Source organism: Ambystoma mexicanum, chromosome 9 (genome assembly GCF_040938575.1).
Source record: "Ambystoma mexicanum isolate Mex_15411 chromosome 9, UKY_AmexF1_1, whole genome shotgun sequence".
Lineage (NCBI taxonomy): Eukaryota > Metazoa > Chordata > Amphibia > Caudata > Ambystomatidae > Ambystoma > Ambystoma mexicanum.
The window spans coordinates 543,162,100-543,174,866 of NC_090931.1; the positions used below are offsets into that span (position 1 = coordinate 543,162,100).

General features: G+C 46.0%; 1 protein-coding gene across 3 annotated transcripts in view; it reads left to right on the forward strand.

Moving 5' to 3' along the window:
- RNFT1 (ring finger protein, transmembrane 1) overlaps positions 1 to 12,767 on the forward strand; it is a 424,054-nt gene that overhangs the window by 46,682 nt on the left and 364,605 nt on the right. The window contains exon 2 of one of the 3 annotated variants that reach the window (XM_069615095.1): positions 865 to 994. The exons of the other annotated variants lie outside the window; for them this stretch is intronic. The gene's annotated coding sequence lies outside the window, so the exon portion shown is untranslated. The remainder of the gene's footprint in view (positions 1 to 864; positions 995 to 12,767) is intronic. 3 annotated transcript variants of the gene reach the window in all.

Consider the following 12,767-nt stretch of genomic DNA (forward strand, 5'->3'; position numbering starts at 1 on the left):
TAGCAATAAGTTCTCTACATAGGAGGTGGGGTCCACTCCTTCAATCCCCTCTGGTAGGCCAATGATGCGTATGTTGTTCCTGCGGGCTCGGCCCTCCGCTTCCTCCGCTCTGCCTTCCAGTAACTCCTCCTTTTGCATGAGGACATCCACATCTTTCGTTGTCTTCACCCTTACTTCTGTGTTTTCTTTTACTCGCTCCTCTAGTTTACGTGTGCCGTCTGCAATTGTGAGGACATCCTGGCGCAACAGTGCCACATCAATTGCCACCGCGTCTATCTTGCCCTCCAACGTGGTTTGCAGTGCCGCAGTTGCCTCCAAGATCTGCTGGTTTCCTGGTTCTGAATTGTCCGGGATTGGCGGTTGCTCCTTCATTTTATTGTTGTCTCTTTTCTCAACAAGGTGTTTGGCTGGATGTCACACTGCCTTCCCTGCGCCCTTACTGTCAGTGCCAGGGTATCCCCGACAGCCTCCGCTCCACTCAGGATGTATTATTTGTGTGCCGGCTCGGCCACTGTGCCGGGCCCTGGCTTACTCGTGTGCGGGGGATGGGTGGAGCTTCTCTCCACTCTTGGGCCGAAGAGAAGGACTTATTTAAAGGGGTCACTGGCCAATCTCAAACACCCTTCCTTCTACCTTTGTCGTGTCACTGTGGCCCAGATATCCGAAACACACTAACTTGTTCTGAAAGTGTTCTTTATATGAGGCTCTGTGCCATTTGTTGTTTTTAAAAGCTTGAAAGTGCACATTTGACATAGAGCAATATTCGTTCACTGCATTGCTCTGTTCATTAAGGTCATCTCTTAACTTTACATTCAGTGCAATACTGCTTGTTGTCATTTAGGGTTTTCGTTGTTATTTCAACAGCTGAAGCCTGGAACCAGAGTTGAAACGTGAAAAGGGGCAGTATCAGAATCTGCAGCATCAGTGGCGACGCAAAAAGGAGAGCACCAATCTTCTTAGAACTGGGCCGCAACAAGTGCCAGGTTTGAGAAAGGTAAAAGCGCCATGCAGCCATCCCACAGCTTTCTTGTGTTGGGCCCTGGCTTACTAGTGTGCGAGGGAGAGGGGAAGCGAAACCCCCTCTTGGGCCCCTATAATGTCTCGGGGAGTGGCAGGGGGAGCCCTCTGTGTTAGCAGGCGCTCCTCTGTGTCTATTCAGGGCCCCCTAAACCCCACCAGCTCCTTACCTTCCACCGTCAGCTACTGCGCTTCCCCCTCGCTCTTCACTCCGGTTAAAGCGCAGTGTCTGGTAGTCCGCTGTATGTAGCCTCTCGCCCACTCTTCTCCACCGGCTGTGGTTGCTCCATGAATGCAACTCTGCTGTATACTCGCTCAGCACTGGTCCCCTACATTTCGCACCGAGGCCCTGCTCAGCCGTCTGCTGTGTTTGGGTGCTGCTAGGGCACCTCGCCCCAGACAGTAGTCTCTTTGTTCTTCTCCGGAGCCGCTCGGTGCTCTGCCTTCGTTGCCCTAACCGGCTGCCAAAACTATGCTTCTGCCGCCTTTGTGCTGGAACCACTGCCTCAGAGGAGTCAGCGATCAAAAAAGTCACTGTCTCCCGTGTGCAGCTCTCACTACTCCGCAAAGCTCTGCACCCTCCTCAGAGCTTGCGCTGTCCCGTTTTCGGCAGCCACCATCTTCCGACCTCCTCTCTGGCTTTACTTCTCCTCGGTGGTTTACAAGGAATGCGGCCCACACGTTCCAGCAGCCTCCTCTGTGCATTTTAAGCTCTGCTCTGGCGGCACTAATGAAGCAGCAAAATCCCCCTACTGGGAGCTTTTGCTTACTGCAGCCAGAGCAGAGCTTAACATGGAGAGGAGGCTGCCTTCACGTTTTCTGTGCTCCCTAAGCCCAGGAAGCAGAGCAAACGTAAAATGAAAGACATAGCAATTATAAATACTTTGCCGGTTGCCAGCAGAGTTTTCATAATTGCTGCTAGTTTCTTTTCTAGTTTCCTGTGCGCAGGAAACTAGAAAAGAATGTCGCAGCAATTATGAATACTCTGCCGGATGCCCGGGAGACTCAAAGCTGAAGCCACAGCAATCGTAGATACAACGCGCTTGTATTTATAAATGCCAGTACTTTCGCTTTGAGTCTCCTCGGCTCCCTCGGGCCGGTGGAGCACGGGAGACTCCAAGCAAAAGCCGCTGCAATCATGAAGACAACGCAGTTGTTTTTTCTTTTTAAGTTTCCCGAGCTCCCCGAGCCGGGGGAGGCCGAGAAACTTAGAAAGGAAACCAGAGCAATCATAAATACAACTCTATTGTATTTATCATTGCCTTCCTGCCTGCATTCTCTGCTCTCTGGCACTAATGAAGCAAAAACCGCTGCAATAAAAGCTACCAGTAGGTGACTTTTGCTTCATTAGTGTTGCAAGGGCAGAGATTAGCAAGCACAGGATGCTCATCCATTTCACAATATGGATGCATTCTAGTGCTTGACATTTTTGAGTTTGAGCCTCATGTGCTCAAAACTTTACATAGGAACGTTGTTTAAAAATATATTTTTGATTATGGGCCATCCTTTTTAGCCAATAACATTTTTGAGTGAACTATCCCTTTAAGTTAGCTGCCACAGAAGTGGTGTAGCTTTGTTTCCAATGTTTTCTCCCAAATGTCCTGGGATATATGCAAATCCCAATCTCTTTCCCATTCTTTATTATTGTTAGTATTAAATAGATTCCTCTCATTAGTGTTTTTTTGTTTTTTTAAACACAATTTGGCAGCTCTATTACTCATTCTTAGCATTATACATTTGCAAGGGAGTTTCTTAAATGACAGCTGATCATATAAATACTTTTTTTTGTGTGCCGTTGGTTAAACAAATAAAACCTTAAGCACAGTATTTCATAATCACATACAAAGATACACACTGAGAATCACAGTATAATCACATTAAAATTATTTGATCCAAAATAAAATATCCCAAAAACCATATACAAGTTACACCAATCAAACATCACGTTTCATCTAAATTATACATAATCTATCCATACCAATTGAAATCTAATTCATTCAAGTTCCTGTCAATAAAATCAATGCTTCCTTCCAAACAGAATAACCTGCAGACTTTTTTTGTTTTTTTGTTTTAATAATGAGCTGGCTTCAAAAATCGTGCTCCAAAATTGATCACCCTATATCCTCATTGTGCGCTACAAATTCATGGTAAAGTTGTTAGCCAAATCTTTTTAATGGATGCCAAGCCCAACTCAAACCTAAAAGACTTAACCGGGACTCCTCTCGGCACACCCATAATGAATCTTAGGATTTTTCACTCTGTTATCCTTATCCGTTTCACATGTTGTTCAGGCAATGGATCCAAACCATACATCAACCCTGGTATAATGATTGTAAGGTATATCCTTAACTGTCCTCCTAGGTTATTTCCTCCCTTATGTTTTATAAATCTCTTTATCACCAAACACTTCTTTAAAATTCTCGGCGAGATGTAGTCGCCATAAAAGGAGTGGGGTGGTGACAAGCAAAACGTGGAACCCAAATAGATATATCTGTGTACAACTTCCAATATGTTGTTGTTAATTTTCCAGGCGAAGACCGGTTTACGCTGAGTCCTATCACCAGGATCTTACTTATAGTGGTATTAATTTGAAGATGATTACTGGCTGCCAATAGCGAAAGGGCATTAATAGATCGTTGTAGACCAATGGGTGTGTAATCTAAGAGGATGGCATCATCACCGTATGTAAGCCATGATACAGATTGACCCCCAATTCGAGAGGGGGAATTACGTTCCAGCCCCAGTATTGCATCTAAATCTGATACATAGAGAGTAAATAAGAGGGGCGCGACAATGCACCCGTGTTTCAAACCCTTATTTGTGTTGACTGCCCAGGAAAGAGTCCCCTCTTGATCATGTCGAATATTGAATGAAGTATCGCTATTGAAAGCTCTAACATAATGTAACAAACTAGTATCAAGGCCCTAATGCTGACATTTATTCCACAATATGGGCCGCAAGACAGTGTCAAAGGCCTCTCTATGAAGCATAAATGGATGTTTCTTTTATAATGTGCTTCAGAGGCCAGTCAATGAAGGACGCAAATATTATGACTTGTGTTATTCGCCTTTCTGAATCCCGTCTGGAATTTGTTCAACAGACACTTGGTATGGTAATATTTTTGTAAAGTGCCTATACACAAGCAAAGTGTTTCAAGGCGCTCACGGAGGGAGAGAACAAGGGAGAAGAAAGTGTCATTCAGGCCTCTTAAGTTTCTGAACGATTACCAGTCAGCCAGGCAGAGTAAGTGCATATAATACAATTAACAGTGTAGATAACAACAAATCGGTCTGACGACGATTCTGATGTTTTTCCAAGAGCATAGAGGCGCCGCCATGTGGGAGGGGAGACCGGGAGGAAAGGATAGAACATCTTCAAGGCATGGTATGTTCAGATCGTGCAAGCGCACTTCTTGACCCAGCTGTTTAGCTTCCTCAGAATTAACATAGCGAAAATCTTTGTATTAGTATCAAGCATGGTGAGAAGCCTGTAGTTTGAGGTATCATGGGCACCACCCTTTTTATAAACTGGCAATAATATAGCTTCCCGCCAGCTATTGTGGATCTCGCAAATGCTTAATGTATGATGGAACCAAAGTGCCAATGACCGGGCCCGATAACTCGGGTTGGACTTGTACACAACGTTGGGGACTGCATCGGGACTAGGTGCTCTGGAAGACTTCAATTTCACTTTTACACTATTACATCATAGATCTCATCTTCATCCAAACCGAATACTGGCACAATCGCTTTTTTAGGAATCGCTACTATGGGTCAAGCCACATCCTGGTCATACAATTGTTTTTCTTCTTTTTTTAAATGTTATTATTGAATATTTTCAGAATATAATAAATACAACACACTGAGCAACAGGCTCTTCCACAACTCCCCACTACTCCCTCCACCACCACAGCCTGCACATCAGTCTATTGAGTAGTCCCAATTTTGCATCCCTCTTCACCCCTTTTTTTATTTTTGAACCTTTTTATTAATATTTTTGGTAACATCCTAGAACTCAAATTTCCCCCCTCCAACCCCTGTCCCCCTAACATCATCAACCTGTTATCTAGACATCAACCACACCCCCATCTTCCCCTCCCACCCTCCCCACAAAGTCCGGTCGATCCAATATGTTGCAATGGTTGCCGCCGCCGCCGTCCGCATCTTTTCCTGGTCTGCAGCTCCTTTAGGGATCGTGTGGTATTGCCTTCAATTCCATATAGTATACCCGACCTCTCCTCTCCTACCCCCTTCCGATCATGCTCGCCCCTACTGACTCGCGGGGGTCGTAGATCATTGTCCCTTGACGGGTCATTTAACATCCTTCATCCCTTTTACATGCGCTCCTAATCTTCTGTGGGCGCGAACAACGTTAGTGTCAGTGCTATACAACTTTGCATATCTATTCCAGAGTCCTCCGTTTGTGCTCTAAGTGCCTTCTCCCACACCCCTGTGTCCACGGTGCACCACTTCTCCAGGTCCCTCCACCTACCCTCAGTGCTCTCGTATCTTTCCATCCCATAGCTATGCTCTGCTTACTTGTGATGTATAGCAGGTCCCTTAGTTTATTCAGCGGCCTCTCTAAATTCTTTTTGTATCGTCCGTCCCAGCATGCAGGCTTCCGGTGTGTTGATTTCCAGTTCTATGCCTCCCTGGCTACCTTTAATGCCACTTCCGTCCAAAACCCTTGCACAACAGGGCATCCGCAGAACATGTGTGTCAGCCCCGCATCCTCCCCCTTACACTTGGGACACACTTGTTTCGTGGCCCCTTTGAATGTGGAGACCACCTCTGGTGTATCATGAGCCCTATGCACGATATATAGCTGTATCAATTGTAGCCTGGCATTTCTGGAGACCTTCTTATGGTATCGCATCCTGGTCATGCTAAAGTGAGGTAAGATGATTAATCCAAACTTCCTCAGATATAGGATTTAATTCCTGTAAACTATTTCCCTGCAAAGTAACATCTGTAATATGACCAGAATTTCCTATTGTCATTGTTGCATAATGATCTTAAAAGATGCTTCCAATTTCGAACTATTTAATGAGTGGCTATGTTGTCACAGCAAGTTTTTGTATCTGGTTTGAAGCAGAACGAACTACCCAGAGCAATCTACCTTATTTAATGCCGCTTGTTAGGTAAGATGTCCACAGAGCTGGAAACTTTCCTTTCCTGGTTCAACTCCAGAACTTTTTGCTTTTCTAGTGGGATATTTTTCATTAATACCTCAGTGAGTGGGAACCTTTTTTCACACTCCCCTAATCTTTAACTCTTTTTATGAGTGTCATTTTTAAGACTCTCCATAGTGTCTTTTTAAAGTTATCATGTCTAACAACTTATTGGCAATAAGTGCCTGTTGTTGCTGGGTTGCCCCAGGGGCTCCCCATTTAACTTTCTTGTGCTAACCTTGACTGAACTATGGTTCCCAAGGGTAGAAAGGATCTTTGGATCCCTGTTACATTTTATTCTGTGAAACCAGCACACCCCACCTTATGTGGAGTGCTGGGAAGCTACAAGGTATCCCCTTTCACATTAAAACTGTAACAATTATGTTACAGTGACAAGCTTACCTTTAATGGCTGGTGGCAGGGATACCTTTTACTAATTTGGTGCACTTTTACCGCGGGCTGTAATCACAGCTAAAGTAAAGGCACCTAAGGGTGTTCATTTTACCAAAATGGCCCCTGTTTTCTTTTTCTGCCATTTTAGTGTTTCTTGTCGTTTCTTGTTCCTTCCCCTGACATCCAGGGCGGTAAATTCCTTTGTTTGAGTTGTCTTTGGCGGGAGTCCCCTGGACACCCCGCCCAGGCTCCAGTCAGTCTGTAAGCACAGGAAGTGGGGGAGCAGTCCAAAACTTCCCCCTTCTTTGTCTTGGGTCTTCCTTCAACTGGGCCAAATCCCAGTAGGGCGTTGGCTGTCCTGATTGGACAGCCAGACGCCCCTTTCTTGTAAAATGCGGGGAGAGAATTCAGAGGTTTGTGTTGCAGTTCCTGATAAATACTGGAAACCTGGAAGCTGAAGTCATGTCGACCACTGGAACAGAAAGCCGAAGAGGATGACTAAGGAAAAGCAGCAGGAATGATTTCCAGCGACCGGAGAGCCTGCTGTGTAACCAGAGCCTGCTGCAGCCCTTCCTTCCGATCGACCTGGGGTCTCCCAAAACGACGACCTGAACCCAGAGTCTGGTGAGACTCACTAGACTCAAGAAGACCTGCGTTTTGGGCCATCCCACGGGTTGCTGTGACCTTGCGTTCTTGCAATACCCCAATACCCTGGGACCTCCAGCCACTGTGCGGTGCACGGTCTTCCGGAATCCGAATCTCGCTGAAACTTTGTGGGCATCCTGGTCTATCTCCAGAGACACGAATTGAGTCCAAAAAGTCCCCTCACAAGAGTGCTGGACCTTTTAAATGACAAGAATTCAACCGCGATTTTCTGTCCTCTTCTGTGCTCCTTGAAAAGGCGCCAACCCCGCAGAACCTCATTCAGCCACGAGAGACATCTTGCCTAGAGCCTTCATCGATCCCTGATGCAAAGTCCCTTCTGAGGTCTTGTGTTCAGTCTCCAGGACAAGGAATCCACTGACCGGGTATTTGGCTGCAGTCTCTGAAGTTCTCCTGCTGCGATCTCTTCTTCATTGCTGAGGTACTGTGTTGGCTTGAGTATATACTTACCTTAAGCCTGTTGGGATTTCTGTGTAGTCCTGGGGTGTTTTCTGTGATTGGGAGGTCCCTCGTCCAGTACACCCAGTCCCACTGCTAGAATCCTGCTGGGGTGTCTTCTGTGAAGCCCCTGGACCCTTTTCTAACCCTAGAAGTAAAGTACTCACTTGTTTGCCATTTTTCCTTAGGAAACTCTGACTTTTGCTACTAAAGAACTTATTCTAACACTGCCTGTTGGTCACTAGTCCTAGTGACTCCCCCTTCTGCTACTGAGAACCCTCATGCTCGAAGGGAAATACTTTGAAGGGATTGGGACTTCTGCCTAGAAAAGAAATCAAGTGTTTTACTTACTTGTAAAGAGTTGGTTGGTTGGTAACTGTACTTCTAAGAGTGAACAGTTATAAAAGTTCTTACTGATCTTGAATGTGTGATGCACTATTCTTAAAAGTATGGTTAACATCTTTTCTTCCTTAGCCACTGTTTTACCAGTCTAAAAGAAAGTAGATGTAAAGGTATTTTACTCTCCTGTGATTATGTTGTGCCTCTTTACAAAAGTAATGTGTTGGTTTCACCAGATTATTCCTGTAGGGTAATTGTATGAGTGTCCTCCAACTGTTGGTATCACCAGGTTAGTCCTGTTAGGATAACTGTGAGTGTCCCCCAACTGGGTCTTGCTTCCCCTGACTTGTTGCTAGCCTGTCCTTAATAAATCTACATTAGGTTGTTGCATACCTAGAATAACTATTCACTAAAGTGTGACATTGGGTTTTACTTTCCCCTTAATTGTGAAGTTAAAGTAAGTGGGTTTTACTTAGTGTGTGTTAGCTGTGTGCCATCCAAAACAAGTTACCAGAGTTATTGCTTACCTCAATCTGGGGTTCCCTGATTTCCAAAGCATCTGTAATGGTACATTACATCCTTAGGTTTTACTCACCTGGTATAACTGTGTGTTATGACAAAAGTAGTTATAGGTTTTTACTGCACCTATAATAAGTGTTTCACTATTCACCAAAAGTATATTGTCCAGCTGACTGTTTATGTGATTTGTTCCAAGAGTCACTGTACAACTGGAAGGGCCTACTGTCCTTGTATTACCAAAAGTAATCTGAAAGTAACCAGTGGTCTTTTACCCCCAAAGAATAGGCTTGACCTATACTAAATGTGTATAACAAGGTTTTGACTTCCCTAGAACTACTGTTAGGTGTTGATTTCATATAATGTGTTAGTACTTACTTAACCCCTAGATTTATCTGGGCCTTCCTGTATTTAAATAAATACTTTATTTTTACAATACATAGTGTTTCAGTGTTTCTTTGGATCATTTGTATTACAATATTCACTTGTACTGTATCTACTGCCCTCTCTCCCTCCTAAAATAAGCCTGGCTGCTCTGTCCACGCTACCCCGAACTCAGGTGGTACAGCCTTATACTAAGAGTGGAGTCTTGTACTGCCTCAGTAGAATGGTTTTGCTAAGCCCTTAACTGGACTTCAGAAAAAAACGTCCTAACACCGCTGCCTTGGCGCTGCGCAGCTTTTTTTTCTTTGATGCACAATGACATCAAAGGAACTTTGCGTGCACCTGTTCCCATTATCCCCAATATATCACAGCTTTAATGGGGCAGTGATTGTTGACATGGTCTCCTGTAAATCCCAATTATGTTTGACTAGACCATTTTCCAGTAATTGATAATCGGAGGCAAAATTGACATTTATTTTCTCTCGTGCCTGATTTGCCCAATTGATCCAGTTCCCCGGATTGTTAACATTAATGTTGGGACTAATGTGTTTACATTTATTAGGTACTCCCACCAAGCAAGTCCAAATAATTAAAACATTATCACTTAATGCCGCTGGTGTTAGAGTAACAGGGCTGCAAAGTGCCCATAAATCTCGATTAAAAAAAAATGAATAAAAAAAAGAAATACACATAGTCCAAACAAGAGTGAGAAGTTCTGTTGGACCATGAATATTCCAGGGATTCACCCCTTCTATCCTTTTAAATTAAGACAGATTCAAAAGAATCTAAACGCATGCCCATCCATTATCCTTCCCTTCCCTTTCCTTTTTGAGTTTACAGACAGTTGTTTAATGGATTTGTTACCAGTGGTGGGAACCAAGGTGGATGCCAGTGTCTGTTCTGTTATACAGGCATTATAATCACCTGCCACCATCACCTTGCCTTCAGGATGGAGATCATACCAAAGATAGAGAAGCTTCTAACTTGAACCCAGCGGGAAGACACAGCTCCTTTAGAATAGTATACATTTATAGTTAATGTTTGAATATGTGCCTTTAAAGGGTCACTCAATAAGCCGACAGTACATTTGGAGAGACAAGGCCAGAAGTAAACGGTGCAAGTATGTATTGAGATGTAGTACCAATAACAAGGCTTCCCATAGGGCGCCCTCAAGGATTTTGCTGAGCTAGATGACACAATCTAGTGTAGCCATCAATAATATGTCAGTCAATTAGCCAAGTCTCTTGTAAAAGGAAAACATCATTTGACACAAGTAAGAATAGTCCCAAAGGATTGCGTAAGAAAGCAACTATGCCCCTGTGTGTTCCAGGGGGCGCATTTACATTGATTCAGTACCTTCGAAAATCAATCGTCACGATTTACAACCATAGAACCCACTACAGATGCCATATACTCCTACGTCCCGTCCCCTTTCCTCCATACTTATGGGACATTCCTCCGTTCTGTGGGACGGGACCTGAGCACTTTGTAAAAAGCATCACATTTTTCAAACATTTGTCCTTCTCTTTTTACGCGCGGTACCGCACACGGCCGCAACCCTGCCCTCCTTGGCTCCGCCCAGCGCATCGCCCATCAGTCCTTTTCTCTGCTCGATCGGGACTGGACGTACTTGCATCTTTGGAAGACTGTTCTTTTTTTTTTTAGAGCACCCGGGCTGAGGGACTCCTTCCCGGTCTGGGAGGAGCGTCAAAAGCTCTGTTACCGGGGCTTGTCCTGAGGTGCCTTTTTAGGCCTAAAAAGTGTAACAGAGTTTTCTCTGAGGGCCTCTGTGAGGGGCCTATTGATACTGGATTACAATCCGAGGCCCCTCCTCTGGGGGCTGTTTGTGGGCCCAGTTCTACTGAGGCGGCGGCTACCGGAGCTTGCTTCGAGGTCTCCTTGTCTGGAGCTTCCCGTAAAGACACTGCGGTATGCCCTGAGGCCTCTGAGGTTTTCTGTACCGAACTAAATTTCGAGGCCCTTCGTGAAGGGGCTTTTACCGGGCTTGGGTTCGATGTCCCTCGTTTGGGGGCTAAGGTGACCGACAGTTCTGAGAGGCCTGCTAAGGCCTTGTCGGTGAGGTATACTCCTCATCGCTCCCGCTCAAGCGGTGACTCCAGTTCTGTTGAGGGGGCACAGAGTGAGGTCTCTGACCGGAATTCCTCTGTTGCCGAGGTCCTTCCGTTGAAGGCTATTCTGGCTGATGGCATGTCTCAGAAACATCCGAGGCCATGCAGTACCGGATCTGCCAAGGTTCCTTGTGTCAAGGCTAAAATGAAGACCCCTGACCAGCCAGTGTTGTAGAGCCCTGCCTCACTTCCACATGTGTCGCAGTTCTCAGGTGCTGACAAAATGGCGGCCGTTCCCGCCAAGACTACGGTGGCCATTTTGGATACCTCCCTTACAACTACGCCATCAGCGCTGGGTGGGGGGAGCGGCTTTTCAAGTAAACATCGTTTTCCTTGTGCACATCCTTTTTGTCCAGTATATCACTGGAACGCTTGGATGCCACTACCGCACAACGTTCCGCTTGATTTTTGTTGACATCAGTGGAGAAGGGCCCTCTTGGCAACCCTCTCCATTACGCCCCTGGAATTACTCTGCTAATGAGAGGCCTCCTCCAGTCGCGCCTAAAACGTTGGCGGAGGACGCTCTTTCAGTAAGTTTCAAAAGGTAATGCAGTCCGACCCCATGAAGGAGTATTTTCGAGGTTTGTTTAGGGAGATATGCCCTCCTACGCCGTCGGTCCCAGTTGTGGAACTGGTGATTCCGCCAGTGCCTGCTTTGCCGGCCAGGCCTCCACTGGCTCTCCCTCCCTTGCCTCCATTGTCTCCTGTGGACAAATCTTCAGCAGGACCAGATGCGGCGCAGATTGATACGGATGTGTCGGACGAAACACATGGGGATCAGGACAGCGAGGACCAGCCCCGCTCGGCTAGAGCCTTTCACGACCGGGTGCTGGACATGTGTCTTTTGGATGTTCCAGTACCAGAGGCACCCGCTCCACAGGAAGGGGTGCTTTCGGGGGCGTTCACCTTGTCTCCTTTGGAACGTACCGGCTTGTTCTTGCAGAAGGACATTTTGGCCGAGGTCCGTAAAGTCTGGGAGAAACCACACTCGGGACTGTTTGTTAACAAAAAGATTGATGCTCGTTATAGGCTCCATTCTTTGGAAGAAGTGGCCTTAGCGTCGTGTCCGCCCCCTTCCTCCACGGTGGTGGCTGCTGCTACATTACAATCCAGACCTACTTCATTGTGTTCTACAGCGGCACCACAGGTTCTGGCCAAAGAGGACAAGCTTCTTGACTCTTTTTGGGGAGGAAGATTTTTGCTAATTCAGCCCTGCAGTTACGTCAAGTTAATGCAGAACTGGTACTAGCAGGGGCGAATATGAAAATGGGGAAGGGTCTGTCGGAGTTTGAGGAATTCATTCCCGCTAATAAACTAGAGGATTTTAAAGCGGGATTGTCAGATGCCAGGGTCCTGGCGCAGGATATGCTGGAGGCCGTGGCGTATCATGTCGACACCTCGGCCCAGGGCCTTATGCTTGGCGTGGACACCTCTCGTCGGGCTTGGCTGCACGCTACCAATTTCTCTAAGGAGGTGCCGGATAAAGTTCTGGACCTGCCTTTTGATGGCAAGGAGCTTTTTCATTAAACGACAGATGTTGAACTGGCTAAGACGAAGGACAGCACCCAGACGGCCAAGTCTTTGTCTATCCTGGTGAAACCGCCTTTCAGGGCTCAGAGAACATCTTCGCAGCCTCAGCCTTCCTCTGGTTTTAGGGGATTTCTGGATCGGAAGACCCGTAGGGTCGATACTCCATCAGGAAATTCCCGCTGACAGCA